Raw genomic sequence first — 18,280 nt, 5'->3', positions numbered from 1 at the left:
AGACGCAACATTACTGTTGCCCACAGCTGCACACAATGCTCCCAGAGGCGCATCTTGAAGCAGGTTTATGGAGGAAAGGTGATTCCATCCAATTCCAACAGTACTAGCTGACGTTTTCAGCACAGACGATGTTCACATCACTAGGAGCTGAAGCATCCCAGAGTGGCTCTAGGTATGCTTTCATCATCAATAGAATATGCTGGGGACAACAATACACATGGGCCTTTAAGGGGTCCATCAGTCCTTCAATGTCTGGTGGTGCAACCAATTCTGATCCGAGGCATATATCGAGGGTGCATTTGTGGCTGCAAAGCAGGTTTTATGCAGTCATGCCAGAAAGGCCAAAAAGATAAGAACCAATGCTCATTTATTTCTTGTACCGAACCGCTGTACCAGGTGTTCACAGGAACGCAGCAAAAGCAGTGCTGTCTCCATTCCGGGTTGAACTGGGGCATCCATTAATAGTATGCCTTTCCCCTTAAATGAGGACTATGAAGTACTTATTTTTAAGCTAAACTTGGATGCTAAAAACACTTTAAATGGCATACTCATTTAACGCCCTCCAATGAACAAAATGTAATTTTCAAAATTTAATGACACTTTTATCGAATCCAGATTCTGCCACACAAATCTTACCATTCTTGGTGATTTTGATTATCATTTGGAAGATACCTCTCATAAAGAGGTCTGTTATCCTTTTGACTTCATGTCCAGCTTCAGCCTGAAACAAATCGTTAGCTGCCCCACCCATGAGGCCGGACACACTCTGGATAGAATCTTTACAGATCACCCCTCCCTCTCTTTCGATAAAGCTCTCCCTCTCACCTGGTCCGATCACTTAGCCATTCTTTTTGACGTCAGTATCGGAAATCTAAATCCTGCTGCTTCTTCTTCCTCTCAGAAAACATTAAGACATTGGCATGAAATAGTTCCTGAACAACTTAATAGAATCCTACTATCCTCCCCTCCAGTTAATGGGACAGACTCAGACAGTATGGCCGTAAACTATAATGTGTGGCTTACGAATGTCACAATGCTCTTAGCCCCTTCTGCCATGTAGATAAATATTAGAAGAGCATTTTCATAACCTGGGTATGCAGCGAATCTTAAAATTCAGAAAAAGAAATGCCGCAACTTGGAACAAAATTGGCAGAAGCATTATTCGTCCTTCGATAAGATTGAATATAGCCAGGCCCTTTCTACATACAAGACCATGATTCTGCATGAAAAGATAATCATTTTACTCTAAAGATTGAGCGGGCAAACAATTCTACCAAGGAATTATTCAACACAGTAAAATTCCTGTCTAACCCATGTATCCCAGCTAATGACAATATAAATCAATATTTCTGCGACTTGCTCACATAGACTTTTCAATCTAAAGTTCTAAAGGTTTTTTTGGCTTTTAATGCCGGGACACAATGCACCACTGGGATTTTTAACCATAACCAGCCATCTGGAACTCTGAATAACTGTTCCTCTTTCACCACTGAACAAGCTCTCCCTATTATTCTGAGCACCGAATCGGGAGCACCGGACGACCCCTGCCCTCCCAAAACTCTCCATCAGGTTGCAGAAGTAGTGACTGAGCAGCTAATTCATATATTTAATAAGATCTTCAATGCTGGAATTTTTCCCACTTGCTTAAAAAAGCTTCTAGTCTACCTTTGATAAAAAAAAGCACCTTATCCTCTTCAGATCCCATGAATTATCATCCCATCTACGTCTGCCCCTTTCAGTCAAGGTGATGGATAAGGCACTTATAGGTACATGCATCAAAAGAAAAACCGGTCGCAAACGGGCAGATTCTCAGAATCTGCCCCTTTGCGACCGGTATTTTTGCATTTGGGATGTATCATCCCATATGCAGAAATCGCAATTTAAGTAATCCCTACATTGAGATTCCTTAAATGCAATGCATTAAAGTAAAAAAATTAACGATTTTGATAATAGGGGGCGCAAATCACCATGAAGTTGAACTTCATGGTAATTTGCTAAACCATTGAAAAATGCACTTTTGTGCATTATTTAAAGTTTCATGTTGCGCACACACATGCCCTTAGGGCATGTGTGTGCGCATGTGTGCGCAGCATATGTGCACAGGTCAATTTCAGGGGTGCAACAGGGTGTCCTTTTGACACCCTTGCACCCTGAAATTGCATGCGCAATTTGCGAGTACCTATTGGTACTCGCAAATTGCGCTTGCAATTTCCCATTCATTCCTATGGGCCTGTAGGCCCATAGGAATGAATGGGAAGCTATTCCTTATTTGTGACTCGCAATTTTAGAGTAGCAAATAAGGAATGTGTAAGAATCACTATTATTATAGCGATTCCTATATGCATAGGTTTTTTCGAGTCCTTAATTGCGAATCCTTAATATTTGCAATTAAGGACTGGCAAAATCCTAGCTTGATGCATGTGCCAGTTAATCTTCAATTATCAGATTTTATTAATACACATAATCTCCTCGATGCTGATCAATTTGGTTTCCGCAATGAACACAGCATGTAAACAGCCCTTATCATGGCAGCAGAGAATTTAAGATCCATCATTGACCAAGGTGACACCCCACCCTTATCTTGTTAGACTTGTCTGCGGCCTTTGATATAGTCAACCACAAGATTCTCATTAATCGCCCGCATAATCTCGGCATTAGAGATATGGCTCCATCACTCTTGACGTCTTTCCTATTGGAGAGGAAACAGTGAGTCGCCATAAATGGCTACACATCCCAATCTTTCTCTCTTCCATGTAGCGTCCCCCAGGGTGCCTCCCTCAACCCTACTATTTTTAACCTTTACTTTATTCCATTATTTAAACTGATCAAGAAGTTCAGGTTCACAGTAGCATTGTATGCTGATGTCACCCAAACTATTGTATCAGTATACAATAATCTTGACATGAAAGCTGAAAAATTTCGAAGCTGCATGTCCAAAATCAGTTGATGGATGTGCAAAAATTGCCTCAGTCTCAACTCAAGTAAAACTGAGCTCCTCTTGTTTGGGAAAAACAACTCTTTCTGGTTCCCTAAATAGTGCCCTTCTAATCTAGTCCCGGTTCCCACTACTGTAGAAAAAGTCAGGAACCTTGGAGTAATTTTTCGAAAATTGACTCATATTTGAACACTAAGTCAATAAAATTGCATCTGCTGTGTTTTTCCTCTTAAAGATTGTTAGAAAGATCATGCTTTTTATTCCATCTCACCTTAAAAAACTGGTGGTCACAGCACTCATCTTATCAAAACTTGATTAGTGCAATGGACTGTACATCAATTTACAACAGAGATTGTTGAGGAAACTTCAGATCTTACAAAACACAGCAGCTCGACCTATCCTGAACATCCCCAAATATCAGTCAGCCTCTCATGCCTTATGGGAACTCCACTGGCTGCCAATTTTGAAAAGGCTCTTTGCATTGCCTATCGGGCCTTACACAACTTGGGCCTAAAAATCTTCAGATAAAAGTTTATCTGGTACAGACAGGCTAGAACACTGTGATCAGCAGAGAATAGAATTTTAGTAGTGCCCACTTTTAAGAAGGCATGGTGGGGAGGAACCAGTTTTGTGTTTAGCACCTCAAAGACTTTTAACTCCCTCCTCTCTATCTTAAAGCAATCAACTAATCTTCTCCTGTTCAGGAAATCCCTGAAATCCTTGCTTTTCAATCAATAAATTGGGGACTGTTGCTCTGTTAATTTCACCACCTTTCTTGTTACCTTCTTCCCGGGCAGCGCCAAGACACCTTTGGGTAATCGAGCGCTTTACAAACCATAGTAATATAACATAACATCTATTGTGGAGTAGAAAGAATAAAATCAGGATTCCCGCCAAAAGTAGCAGGACAAGCGGGAGCCCTCTAAAAACGCTTCCCAACAAGGAGTGTATGTAAGATGGTATAACTCTAAAAATCGTCTGAAAGATGCTAACCAAACCAGAGTCGTTACATTAAAAAAAGTGCACTATCCCTTTTGTATCAGACATGTTAAAGATACAATGGTCCAGCTCCCCAAAATGCAGCGGGAAGTTAGTATGGAGTAGTGTCTGTATCTCAGACGATAACCTTGCAACCTGGAGATAAAATGTCTCTCTGGCTGAAGTTAAGGCCACATCCTTTTGAAAAATCAAGGCTTTCTGTTTGCTCAGAGAATCAAACTGTATGTCTGAAACATTTATTGAAGGCCATAGTATTGCCTCTCTAATTGTGCTGGCAGGTGGAAACAATACTTGCAAGCAACAAGTGACTATGGAATAACCCATCACCAGATAAGCAGTGTCAGTGCCATTACACAGCAACCTTAATCATTCAGCATCAAATAGCTCCCATTGAAGAGCAGCTTGAAAACCGGATGAATCACAGCTGAGGACAACAGGACAAGTTCGCAACTGAAACATTGCATGCCCCGTGAAGGGAAATATCCTTGTAAACTGGGGACCCACTTAAACCATCCTCACAGTCCCAACCGCTAAAGAAAACATCTGTAACCCCATTCCTGCATCTAAACCTAAATGGTAACTCCCAGTACCCATGCACATAACCTTTCCCAAGAACTTTGTATCTGCCTACCTGCGGGTATTGGAGACAAAATTGGAATTGGAAAGTCGTGACCGGTTTGGGGATGTAACCATGGATTATCCAGTCAGTGGATGGTGTCTCAGCCACGGTGAAAGGTAATTTATCTTATTTTTCAATGTGAAACATGGTATATTTTGCATCTCTGCCTGCATAATATGTCTGTCAGTTAGATCATACTCCAAAAACAGACTAGTACTGTTGATGTAACGCCATGGCACATGGCCAGAACCTAATGTTTGTAACGTCCAGCTCAGTATTACGATGGACCATAATTGTGACTGTCCATGCTGTAAAATCAACACGTCTTGCTGTATAATGTCAATTGCAGAAGAAACTATGTTGCCCAGTGAATAATTTCTGGATGATAATGTGGTCATACCATTGTCAACCACAACCAAAGCCTTTTCTAAATAAACCCTATCGATCTCTCGTAATCTCTCAGCAGCTTCCTGTTGAGAAATTTCCACAGCTTATTGTATATTCAATACAAGAAAAACTTTTGATGTGGGTTCTGGGGACCTTATAGAAAATCCCTGAGATCCATGTCATCAGAAAGAAGGGACAAGTGTTGCTTCACCTGAGAGAGTATCAAGGCACAACTATCAAACACTATATGAAGTCACCAACCCAGAGTGTTCTGTTTGTACATATTGCTGATCAGGCCTATTGCTACTAACACCTTCGGTGTTACCCATGAATTTAGATTGACACCCGTTGGTGTCCACAGGCCAAACTAACCACCCCTTCCAACAGGGATCTGATAAATTCAAAGAACCATTACATATCATGGCATCTAGTGTAACCTCACTAAAGTGTGTTAGATGCTGCCAGTTCTCAAAGCGTGAGAACGCGGGAATACAAAGCTTGTTCAAATCCTTCATCTTGGCTATTCCAAGATAGGAAGTCTCTTGCACAGTTTTATTCAGGAAAATTATTTGCTGTTGTATGAGGCATGCTCTAAATAAAGCCTCAGTTTGTTGAACTTGCCAATCTTTTGTCTCCAGACAGAGTATGTGTCTATCGTGTCTTTCCACAAGTCAAAACCCCGTGCAGACAGTTGGAAAATAAAGGAACCAGAGTATATCAGCTTGATGTTTTTTAACGTATTTTTCTTTGCTGGTGTCAGTGCAAGTCTATAATAATAAGAGACTGGATTTGATGTGTCAACTAATCCCACCAATTATAAACAACGCGCGGGACACTAGCTTTGTGTAAAAGAAATGGTGACCATAATGTTGATGACAGAACATGTCTCCATAATTAGATGTACCATCATACAATTCATCATTAGAAAATTCAGCAGGCTGCTCTAGATCTGCAAGAATATTGTGCACAGTTTCAGTACTAGAGGTGATGATATCATTTAAGGACATTTTAAACAAATAAGGGATTTGCAACAGTTCAGTAGGACCATACAATCATATCATACCCTGTCCCACATAATTCCTTCTGCAACTGCTGTAATGTTCACCAGGGGGAGGCCCCTTAGTTCACAGTGTGATGATGCATGTGATTTAAGAACCAAGTTCACAAGATGTGCTGCGGAGCGTTCTGGGAGATAATGTCCATTCAGAAGAAAGAAAAAGACAATTACCAAACCAATCCAGAGAACCAGGAAAAGTAATCTAATTGTAATCCAGAGATGTATCCAAGGAACAATCAAGTATGCCTTTTTCAGACAAAGATAGAGAGCATATGCTCATAGCTTGAAAGGGAGAGGCGCTATTGGCAGTTCAGTTTCACTTGAATCCGAAGTCATCATAATGCACAAAGTAGCCAGACGCCATCCAGTCTATTCTTGGCAGCTCAGCAGGTTTTGTAGAACTGGGAGAAGACTCATTATGTGGCATGTTCACATGGACGTCGTCAATTTTTTTAATTGAGATTTCTGTACCTGTTGATTGTACAGTTGTAGTTTTTCAACAAGGAAAGCATAATTTCATTATTGTTTACAGCTTCTCTTTGGAGAGTAGATTCTTCTGTCGTTATTAAAGCTTCCATCTGAACTTCCTGTACTGTAGCGAGAGGAGTGCAGCGGCTACTCAGGAGCCCACACAGCCTACTGTTGAGAATCAGCTGCATAGTGTGGTTTAATGAGATCAATAGAGACAAACCTCTTGTCTCTGCGGCCGACAAAGGGCTGAAGAAGTACGGTTCTTGTCCCTTCAACAGTCACGACAGGTACAGGCTCTGTATGATGGCCTGAATCTTTATTGTTCAGTATTTTTTGCTCTGACCAGGTACCCAAGCTTTGGGACTCAGGCAGGTCTCATCAGTTCAACCTTCACTTCCCCAGTGGCGGTGCATTATACTTGGATCTTGCTGTGGGTTCTGGGGATTCATTGAGATCCTGTAAAACAGCCAAGCTTTCATTGATGTCAAATGGTGTTTCAGACACCATTGTGCTGACACTGTCAAGGCCTGGTATCCGCATTTTGACCCCAAAGATGAGTTAATAAGGAGTGAGACACCCTAGGGATTTTCTTGGCATATTGTGAAGTGCCCTCTGGACCCCATATAGGTGATTGACCCAACTGCCCCCTAGTTTAATACCCTTGCTGTTAAGGACTGCTTTAAGACACAGTTTTTCCTTTCAACCACCACATTTTCCTTGGGATGGTAGTGGGAGGAGTCTTGATTCACTTGGGTATTCAGCTTATAGCCTTTGGGTCAATTTCTTTGGAGTTATAGGCTTGCGGGCCCCCAGTCCAAGATGCACAAATAACAAACTAATCAAACAATTCACTATTGGCTCATCTCTTTTGGAGCAGGACTTCCGTGTGGTTCTGTAAGGATAAGGTTCAGGGGTAGAAAAAGGGCAGGAGTTACGGAGCAGTGTCAGCGTCAGGGAGGGGGAGGGCGAGTGCGCCGGGGAGCTTCTCACCCAGTGGTGGAGCGCTGACACAACAATGGAGGTACAGCCATTTGATGGACCCCTGGAAGTGGTAGATTCCACAAGTGCTGTGGGTAGGTCGGGAGGAGGAACTGGCCTGCCGGCAGTCCTGGACTCTGCTGCCTTAACCCACCATCTATGGACTGAGTAGTATATTGGGGAGGATGCCTGTGTTCAGGTGCCCCGGTGGGCCAGTGCGGTACGCGGTGCCCTGGATGTCAAGTAATGTAACTGTTGGCTGTAGCGCGTTGGGGCCTGCCGGCGCAATGTGCGCAGCCGAGTTGGGGATTGTGGGGAAGATGCCTGTGTTCAGGTACCCCAGTGGGCCGGTGCGGTATGCAGTGCCCATGATGTCAAGGTTAACCCTGGGCGTAGTTCGCGAAGTAGCACTTCGCGAAGCTACGCAAAGTGCAGTTCGCACTACGTGAGCTACGCGTAGCACTTCGCGAACTGCGTAGTACCTTGTTCGCACTGTGCCAGATGTCGTTTTCAATGATTGCACAGTGCGAACAAGCAACCGGCACTGTGCAATCATTGAAAATGGCATCTTGCACAGTGCGAGCTGTAGTTTTCTGCTGCTCGAGTAGATTTTTACTCGAGCGGCAGCTTTCTCAACGCGAACTGGTAGTTTCTCATCGCGAGCGGTCGCGAGCATACGTGACCACTCGCAATGAGAAACTTGACCTCCTCGCGTTGGGAATCTCGCTGGGAGGTTTGTTTTCCATGCTCGCGATCGGCAACTTGATGTTGCTGATCGCGAACAAGGAAAAAGTCTTGCCGGGATGTCATTTTGCTTGCTCGCGGTCGCCAACTTGACGTTGAGGACCGCGAGCAAGCAAAAAATGACCGCAGCACTACGCAACACTACGCTACGCGTGTTCCCACTGTGCTACGTGCAATTCGTGTAGTGCGAAGTAGCGCGAACTTCGCAAACTACGCGATCATAGCGTAGTGCTTTGCCCAGGCTTAGTCAAGGTATGTAACTGTTGGCTGTAGCGCATTTGGGCCTGCCTTGCGCAATGTGCGCAGCCGAGTGGAAGATTGGCGGCCTAGACGGCCAAGTTCAAATGGACGGCCAAGTTCTTGTGTACGGCCGAGTTTAAAGTTAAAGTGTAAGTTTGAAATGTACGGACAAGTTGTTCTGGTGTACGACCGAGATAAATGTTAAAGTGTAATGTCGTACCTAATTTCTATACTGCCATTGACATGTTGATGCAGATAAAGTGTGAGACTGTGAATAGTTCTTATATATACAAGAAGGATACTTTTATTTGGCAATGGACTACGATGATTCACTTGGATTGATGCGAATAAAAGGCTACGCCGTAGACAACATGTTCTGATTCCGAGAGCTCTTGGGCGTAGCGGGCGGTAAGGGGAAGGAATTTGGGACAGAGGGAATGTCCTGTTGTGCGCATACTATGAACAGGCGCCCCCCTCGTCTAGGGGAGGGGCGCCCTTAGTTGCGCCATGGGGCTGAGTCGCCTCCATGGATTAGAGAAGGAGGTGGGGTTGGCTTGAATGAAAGGCTGGTGGTGTGGAAAAATGAAACTTAACAGAAACGAAACTTAACTGAGGTATTTAAGGCTTTGCTCCAGGGGTTTTGTTCTCTTTGTCTCTCCTGACCCGAGCCTGGCTACAGGAGCGGCGTCGACCACCCATCCACTCGGCTGAAGGCCAAGGCTTCATGAGGCGGAGCACTGACACAACAATGGAGGTACAGCCATTCAATGGACCCCTGGAAGGGGTAGATTCCACGAGTGCTGTTGGTAGGTGGGGAGGAGGGACTGGCCTGCAAGCAGCCCTGGACTCTACTGCCTTAACCCACCATGTATGGACTGAGTAGTATCTTGGGGAGGATGCCTGTGTTCAGGTGCACCAGTGGGCCAGTGTGGTATGCGGTGCCCTGGATGTCAAGTAATGTAACTGTTGGCTGTAGCGCATTGGGGCCTGCCGGTGCAATGTGCGCAGCCGAGTTGGGGATTGTGGGGAAGATGTCTGTTTTCAGGTACCCCAGTGGGCCGGTGCGGTATGCGGTGCCCTTGATGTCAAGTTATGTAACTGTTGGCTGTAGCGCATTGGGGCCTGCCGGTGAATGTGCGCAGCCGAGTTGGGGATTGTGGGAAGATGTCTGTTTTCAGGAATCCCGGTGGGCCGGTGCGGTATGCGGTGCCCTTGATGTCAAGTTATGTAACTGTTGGCTGTAGTGCATTGGGGCCTGCCGGCGCAATGTGCGCAGCCGGATGGAAGATTGGCGGCCTAGACGGCCAAGTTTAAATGTACGGCCAAGTTCTTGTGTACGGCCGAGTTTAAAGTTAAAGTGTAAGTTCGAAATGTACGGACAAGTTGTTCTAGTGTACGGCCGAGATAAATGTTAAAGTGTAATGTCGTACCTAATTTCCTTACTGTCGTTGACATGTTGAGGCAGATAAAGTGTGAGACTGTGAATAGCTCTTATATATACAAGAAGGATACTTTTATTTGGCAATGGACTATGATGATTAACTTGGAATGATGTGAATAAAAGGCTACGCCGTAGACAACATGTCCTGATTCCGAGAGTTCTTCGGCGTAGCGGGCGGTAAGGGGAAGGAATTTGGGGAGGAGGGAATGTCCCGTTGTGCGCATACTATAAATATTCATATTGATGGGTTTAATTCGCACTACTCACCTGCATTTCCGTCCTCTACAGGGTGAGGCAAGATTGGCTTGGCTGTCTTTGTACCTGCTAACATCAGGAATTTGAAGATAGTAGTAATAGAAATCAAACCATGTTTTCAGATTTTAAAGATATTCTGGTGCCCCCTTTAGGATTCTTTTATCACCGACACATCACAAATTACACCAGTGCACGGACATTTTTAAATTGTGGAGGCTTACTATGTCAGAATTCCATGGCTCCTTTCCCCCTCTTTAATGATTTTGAGATCCTGTCCAGTCTTACGGGTTAAGGCAGCTGGGCAAAATCCTGAAAAGAGCCATTGGAATGTCAGCATGCCAACTTCCCCAAGTGACCAGCCGACCTTAAGCTTAAATATGGCCCAAAATGTTAATAACTTCTGCCTGAACCTCAGATTGTTATCTTGAAATATTGCTGGGAACCTCTTTCATTCAGACCTTTGACATTATGTGGTGCCAGGAAACTTGGCCACTGACCCTATTCGTATTGATTGGTTTAAACCTTCATATCGATGGGTTTAAACCTTCATATCGACGGGTTTAAATCTTGCTGCTCACCTGCATTCCTGTCCTCTATGGGGAGAGGCAGGAGTGGCTTGGCTGTCTTTGTGCCTGCTAACATCAGGAATTTGAAGATAAAAGTAATAGAAATTAAACCATGTTTTCTGTTTTTTAAGATATTCTGGCCTATACGTTTTCATGTTATATTGGATAATTTCTATTTTTCCTCGGCACAGTCGGTAGGCTTTATTGAAGAACTGGGGGATTGGTTAACAAATTTCTTAAATAGCAAGGGGAGTCATGCACCGAATTTCTGAGCTGGCGATTTTATGTTGGGGAAATGCATATATAGCGTTAATCACATTTGCGGGGGTTCAGATGGAGAAAGGAAAGATGATAGCCATTTTTTACATTCAGCATAAGGGGAAGCTTTAATCAAAATTTTATTTATGGACAACTTGTTTTTTTTTATCTGATATAAGTTAAAACTCTGTTAATCCACTCACATTTGTGGGAAGAGATAAGGAGAGCACAATAGATTTTGTCCCGGAAATTAGTAAATTATGCGGTGGGTCCTTTTCCCCATAGAGACCATAATCCAATAATCATTTGTTTTGACTTACCATTGAACACAGACCTTTCTGTTGTACCCAATCTTCCTGTAGGTTTTCTGATAATAGGGGTGTTTTAATTAAATGGAACTGTATTGCTCTACATGTTTTCCTCAAAGATCTCATTGCCAAACGAGGTAAGGACATTTTTTGCTTCCTTTCTACCAATACCAAGTCCAGTGACATCTGAAAAAGTTATATAGCGATTTGCGGTACAGTCACCCATTTTTTAACAAGAAACAAGTTATCTAATACTCATCCCTGGTTTAACTCAGACTGCACATTACCACTCTAAGGGCCAGATGTACGACACTTTTTAGCGGTCGCAAACGGGAAATCAGCCTGTGCAAGTTGGTAATCTATAACTGACTCACAAAATAGGGTTAGTGAGTAGCTATTAGGAAGAGGCATGCCGAGGGTGTCCCTACCTATTAGCTAGTCGCACTGGTATGTACGATTGATTTGTGACCGCAAAACAATCACAGTTACCACCCACTTCAAATAGGTGGTAAGCCAGTAGCAAATGGGAAAGGGGTCCTCAGGGGACCCCTTCCCCTTTGTGTTTGGCAGCGGAAAATATTTTGTAGTGCCAGCTGTGGTCCCGCGGACCACTGCCTACACTTAAAAAATGAAACAGAAACGTTTCTTCTTTCTTTTTTAAATGCATCCCGTTTTCCTTTAAGGAAAATGGGCTGCATTTTATTAAAAAATTGCTTTATTTAAAAAACAGTCACAGACATGGTGGTCTGCTGACTCCAGCAGGCCACCATCCCTGCGAGTGTTGGCCATTCCCAATGGGTCGCAAATTGCGACCTGCCTCACAATTATTGCTGAGGCAGGTCTTTTGGGACCCCATTGGGAATCACAAACAGTGTCTCACACACTGTTTTGCATTCCATTTTGCGAATTGCGAATTGCGAGTCAGAAAAAATAGGAATTTGCAACTCGCAAAATGGAATGGTCACACATCTGACCTTAAGTCCTAAAGAAGGCCACTCACACCATTCCACGAAACTCTAGGGTAATCAGGTAGCAAGTAAAAATTATACACAGGCTATAGAAACACATGCATACATACATACATACACAGGCTATAGAAACAGGAAAAAGGGAAATTCACGCCAAAGCCTGGGAAAATCTTGCTATAGCAGCCCACCTGAAGGACAGCAGGCTATTTTGGGAAGTTCTAAACCATTCCTTTTTCTCAGATGGCCCAGCTAATGGCATAGATTGCCACAAGATTGGATCGGTCATTTCCTTAAATTTGTAACCAGTAATCTGATGACTGAACATTCTTTGGAACCAGGTATTGACACCCTCTTTGTTTAGTGAGCACTGGTTAAAGGAATTTATTGACAATAGGGCTGACACTAAAGCCATTCAGAGTGCTGCACGAGGTAAGGCCCTAGGCCTTGATGGGGTACCAATTGACATGTTAAAGAGTATCTTGGAACTCTGGTTGGCATTAGTTACAAATGTACTCAGAGAAGTTGTCAGGGAAACCCCCATTAACTCATTGAGGGAAGCTATTATAGTGCAGATATCTGAAAAAGGGGACAGGAACCTCCTGGCATGCTATCACTCATTTTCATTGTTAGAGGCTACAGCAAAAATATTAGGGCACATGGTACTTGGAAAAACCTGAAAAATGGGGCGAAGAAAATAACTTCTTATCTGCTTTTGCCTGGGTTTAGGGACTACCAAGCATGTACTTAACCTAGCCCTTATTATGGGAAAGTATGTCAAGGCCAGGAGAGGTGTCCTCCATATGGCATTTGTGGACCTCTCATGCGCCTTTGACCTGGTCGATAGAGGAAAAATGGGATTTGATGGAGCTAGCAAGAGTGGAACACCCTTTAGTCACCCGCTCTGTGATACATTTACCAAAGTACTTTACACACAGCATGGTGAGTGTACATGCCGTAAAATGGTGGCAAAAGGGTTAAGGCAGGGCTGTATATTGGCTCCATTCTTGTATTTATTCTGCATGAACTCCTTGGGTACAGCCCTGGGTTCTTGTTGTAATGATAACCCCAGAATTGGTTCTAGCCCGGTTCCTGTTTTTCTCTATACAGATGATGCAATTTGAATTGCACAAACAGTGAATGGTCTGCAAAGCTTTTAGATGGTTTTAACAATTTTATGACTAATTTAAATCTATAAAAACTAAATCTGAAAGCTTTTTATATGGGAAATTTCAATTGTCAAGATATCCCAGTTCAATTTTTTAGGTATTTTATAAGAAGCTGATTTGACATGGCACAAATGAATAAATCAAAGAAAACTGAAAATTAGGGCAGTATGGGACTTGATTTTGGATTTGCAAAAATATTAGTCCACAAGCCAATTAAGAAGATGACCCAACACTATTAGAGCAGGGGTCTTGTAGTAGGAACCTATGGAGCAGGTGTGTGGGGTTATAAATCCCTGGAGAGTCTGTAGGCAATGGAGAACAAATGTCTTTGCAGGCTTATTTCTATAACCAAATCTTCATCGCGCTTCATTTCACACCTTGAGCTTGGCATGGGTTATTTGGATGACATTGTAAAACTGGCCCCCCTTTTACTTTGGGTTAAAGTATGGAGCACTCCAAAAGGCTGGTTTTTCCAGGGATGTACTGAGGGATTGTTTAAATCTAAGGCACAACAGTTCCATTTCATGGTTGACATATGTTAGGAAAACGTTTATTAATTTAGAACTAAGAACGCTCTTTGACTTCCCAGAAAGCATTGGACCACAAACAAAAATTCCTCTCGTATAGAGAGGAAGCCTGAATGGAGAGAGCATTGGTCATGACCTCAGTACTTAACTATATGCCAATTTCAGTAAGTTCTGGAATGGAGCCTTATCAAACATGGATCGAAAACCCGGCGTAAAGATATTATCCAACAAGGCTAAGACTAATTGCAATTCATATTTTAGTTGCCTTTCCCAGTCCGGGATCCTGATTTGCATCCCTACCATGTTGCCCATGTGATGCATCTGGTGCAGATCGGAGCTTCCGAATCCCCTTTACTTCCACGGACGGAGTGATCTCACAGTCACACACGCACACACACATCACACGCTGGTGGGGCCCATTACACCAACATTTATCCGACCACTCTTATCCGTGCCATGTATAAGGGGAAACACTTTCTGACACCTAACCAATCTGCATGTACTTTGAGGTCAATGGCATCTACTAGTTGCTATGGATCTAGTGAAAAACATTTCTTTACAATATGCAAATAAGTTCAATAAACATGACAATAAAATAGCCACCCGACTCAGAGATTCAAACAGAATATTTGTTTATCTAAAATTGCATGAAAAGCCAATTAAATGCAAATTCATTTCTCTCATATTTACCTATTCTGGCTAAAAGTCAGATCCTAAGTCAGAACCGGTCCTCAGTAATTCAATCAGAGTATCTAGCCGTCATGTAGAGTCACCGTCCTCTCCATCAGCTTCGAGACCTCGGATCATCAATTCGGGAAGAAGTGGCACTAGACCTCTCTAGTCTACTAATATTTATACCAAAATTGCATTTCAAAATGTTACAATCCTCATCCGTTTAGCAGGGAAAGATGTCGTCTTGATACATTAAGAAATTTTTCCATGTATTGATAACTTCAAATTCTGAATAGAAAATATAAGTCCATAGCTAATTCGTTACTTCTACGGATGTCTCTTTTGGATAAATTTGTATCCCATTCGTGGGATCATTACAAGTTCATAAAGTCAGTATTTTGCTTGGCAACAAATTTCATGTTCAGGGGCACTTGGCATCACGCCTGGATTTGTCGTCATGCTCATGGCTTTTCAGATCATTGAGAGGGCAAGGTCACAGGCAACGCGAAGCTTCCTTGCAAAATTTCCATCAACTCGAATGCAGGCTGCGGGTGGTAGCCATCTTTTGGTAGGCCACATTGGTCAACTTAAGTGAAATAAACATAAAACAGAATTACGGCATGGAAATGATTATACAGTGTTATTCCCCTGCTAATACCCTTATGTGTATGCATTTATCTAGCCATTTGCGACATCAAAAGCCATTAATGCATATTAATTATAAGCGCAAAACACAATAACATCACATAAGCAACATCTATTTCTGTCAGTTTGCTCACTGACGTAGTTCACTTATTATTTTAGCCATGCAATAGCATTCCCATGTGGAATTCTTCTGTTAATAAGATTGATTAAACCAAACTCGACAAACTTTTAGTAGTTATCAATTAATCAGTAGTACTTTTAATTTTAACATGCAAAAAAATGAAACAGGTATTCGGTTTTAAAGAAAAAACCCTGCTCCATCAATCCCCCCTTTGGTGATATCTTATCACCACAAAATCAAAAACCCAAAAATCTATTTAATTTCCCCTTTTGGAAGAAATTCAAAATATCTTCTTGTTCATTTTTCAAACCCTTGTTTCCAACTCATCTTCTTTCTTAGTTTCTATATACATGCTTTCTCTTAGCTCCTCTAATTCTATTTCTTGTGGATCTCTTTCTGGTTTCTTTTGTCTCCTTTTAACATTTTCTTTCGTAATTTTCTTTTTATTTCTTCTATATCTACAACACATACATCCTAATCTAAGAATCAATAATGCAACAATTACACATGTTAATGGAAATAATATCTTACCAAAAATGGTACTACCTATTTTAGCTACAAAATTCTTAATAGCAATCATCTTATTAGCCATTTTAGTCCAGATACTTTCAGCTTCCAGTGGTACTAATTCTTCATGCAAATCAGTAATAATTTTGATATAAACTTTTAGATCTTTGCTTTCATCAGGAATGTAAGTGCAACAATGTTGAACTTTCAGCTTTCCACAGACTCCACCCTCTTTTGCCAAAAGAATGTCAAGGGCAAGTCGATTTGGCATCGCCATAGCACACAAAGCAACCATTTCTGTATTAACCAAAAGAAAGCCTCCAGCGGTGCTTGTTGACAAGCGATCCACCACTGTTGACAGCTTCCGAATGCCAAAGGCATTTAAAGAAATTCCCACTGCTGGAATTAAAGCTCCAAAAATATCTCCTACAATTTCTGTCCATGTTTCTCTACTATAGCGTGTTAATAGATTAGTTTGTTCAGCATTTTCTACTCTATCCATGTGAAAAATCTTTGGAAAGACCAGGCCAACGTAACATGTGCCAAACCAATGGTCAGGCAAACGGTAATAAGCCTTGCTCCCACAAATATAATACACTCCCGGAAAAACTGGATCTTCTCCTCCTCTAAATCCCCATCCGGTTGCAATAAAGTATATATCATGGCACTCACTAGTCCCTATGAAATAATAATCATACTGGGATCTCTTCCTGGTAATGCATAGTTTGCCTTTCTGTGGGGCATCTATAGCCATAGTTGGACTGGCTCCATTTTTCAACTCCTTTTCTTTCTCAATATCCCACATTGTGTCACTCATTTTATGCCCTTCTGCTTTCTTGTGCATGTTCAACCTTCTTCTCTCAACCATGTCTAGAAAATTCTTCTCTTCTCCCTTCAAACTGCAAGTTAAATTGTTTCTAAAAACATATTCTAAGGTTAATTCTTTGGTTTCTAAAAAAATCTCACCTAAAGTGTTAGCTTCTTTTGCAGGATTCAGTGCTTTATTCATAGGCAATTGCCCAAGAATATTATCTACATTAGACATATTATAATCTAATTTCCCTAACTGGTAAAATATACTAATCAACACACTACAGGAAATTCCATACGTAGCCGGTAGATGATGATAAGTCAATCCTTCTGAAACAGAGGCAGATAATTGCATGCAAACATAGCAATCCCTTACTTCCATTGTCTTTACGTATTCATACAACAATTTAGAAAAAACATTGCTAGAAAAATCATGAATTGACCTATCCTTATGTATATGTACATTGCTAGTTCTAGTTGGTACTATCTTCTGTGAACTCTTCCCTATATTAGTTCTGTTCTCAGTATGACCTTCTAAAGTGTCTATAGTAACTCTAAATGAAATCAGTAGAGCAAGCACGCTCCAAAGCAGCATTAATAAACCTGTACAGCAGCAGCACATCTTGCACCATCTTTTCAGAAAGGTACATCTACTTTTATTATTCTCAGTGTTAGCCATTTTGTTAATTTGACCGTGTCTTATGACTTAGCCTCTTCTACTCCTCTATCGAACTTCAGGGCAACCAGTACCCAACAGATTTTACAATCTACCAGTTTTAATATTGTTTTTTTTCTTTTCTTCTCCAAGTGATTTTCCTTGGATTTACTCTATTTGGGTTTTCATCACTTTTCACTGTTTCTTCACCATCATCAAACTGTATCAAGTCCTGAACATCCGTCTCTTCTCCAATGTCGGACAAGATAACTCTCAGGATTCCCACAGCCTCTTCTTCAGAAACCTCTTTCAGTAAAGCCTCCTCTGGACTCCCTTGACTGTCTGCCTCTTCTCCTTGTTCAGGCAGTGCCACATACGTCCTTTCCGGTGACTTGTACCTCTGGTTTGGTTTCCTTATTCTTTTAATTCTTTCAGGTATCTTTGTTTCTTCTTCTTTAGTGGGATTTTGACTTGACACTTCGTTCACTTGTTCAGCTTTCGAAGAGTTAACTCGTGTCAGTCTATACCTCAGTCTCTTTATCTTATTCGGCCAAAGATCTCCTTTAGCATTTCTCTTTTGTCTTCCTTCTTTATTGTTTCTTTCTCCAAGCCAAATTCTCTTTCTCATAACTCGTCCTCCATGTATCTCATTGTCACTTTAATCAGACTCTGTTTTAGTTGCCTCTTGTTTATCAACAGCTTTCTTTTCTCCAACAACTTCCTTTTCTCCAACAGTCTCTTTTTCCACCAATTGAGATTTCCCTACTTCTGTCCCTCCTCAGGTCTCCGACATGCAATCTTCTTGCTGTCTGCTTCTCCCTTCACCTAGCTTGTTGTTGATGTTCCCTACACCTCCTCGGGGTTTTTCCGCAATCTGTCCCTCTCTGTCTTTGTCTGTCCCTTCTTCTTCAATATTTATCTCAGGTGGAACTTGTCCAATTTCCTCATTTG

The sequence above is a fragment of the Triturus cristatus genome, chromosome 11, assembly GCF_964204655.1.
Source record: "Triturus cristatus chromosome 11, aTriCri1.1, whole genome shotgun sequence".
Taxonomy (NCBI): Eukaryota; Metazoa; Chordata; class Amphibia; order Caudata; family Salamandridae; genus Triturus; species Triturus cristatus.
The sequence above is the reverse complement of the archived record's forward strand: the minus strand, read 5'-3'. Positions refer to the sequence as shown.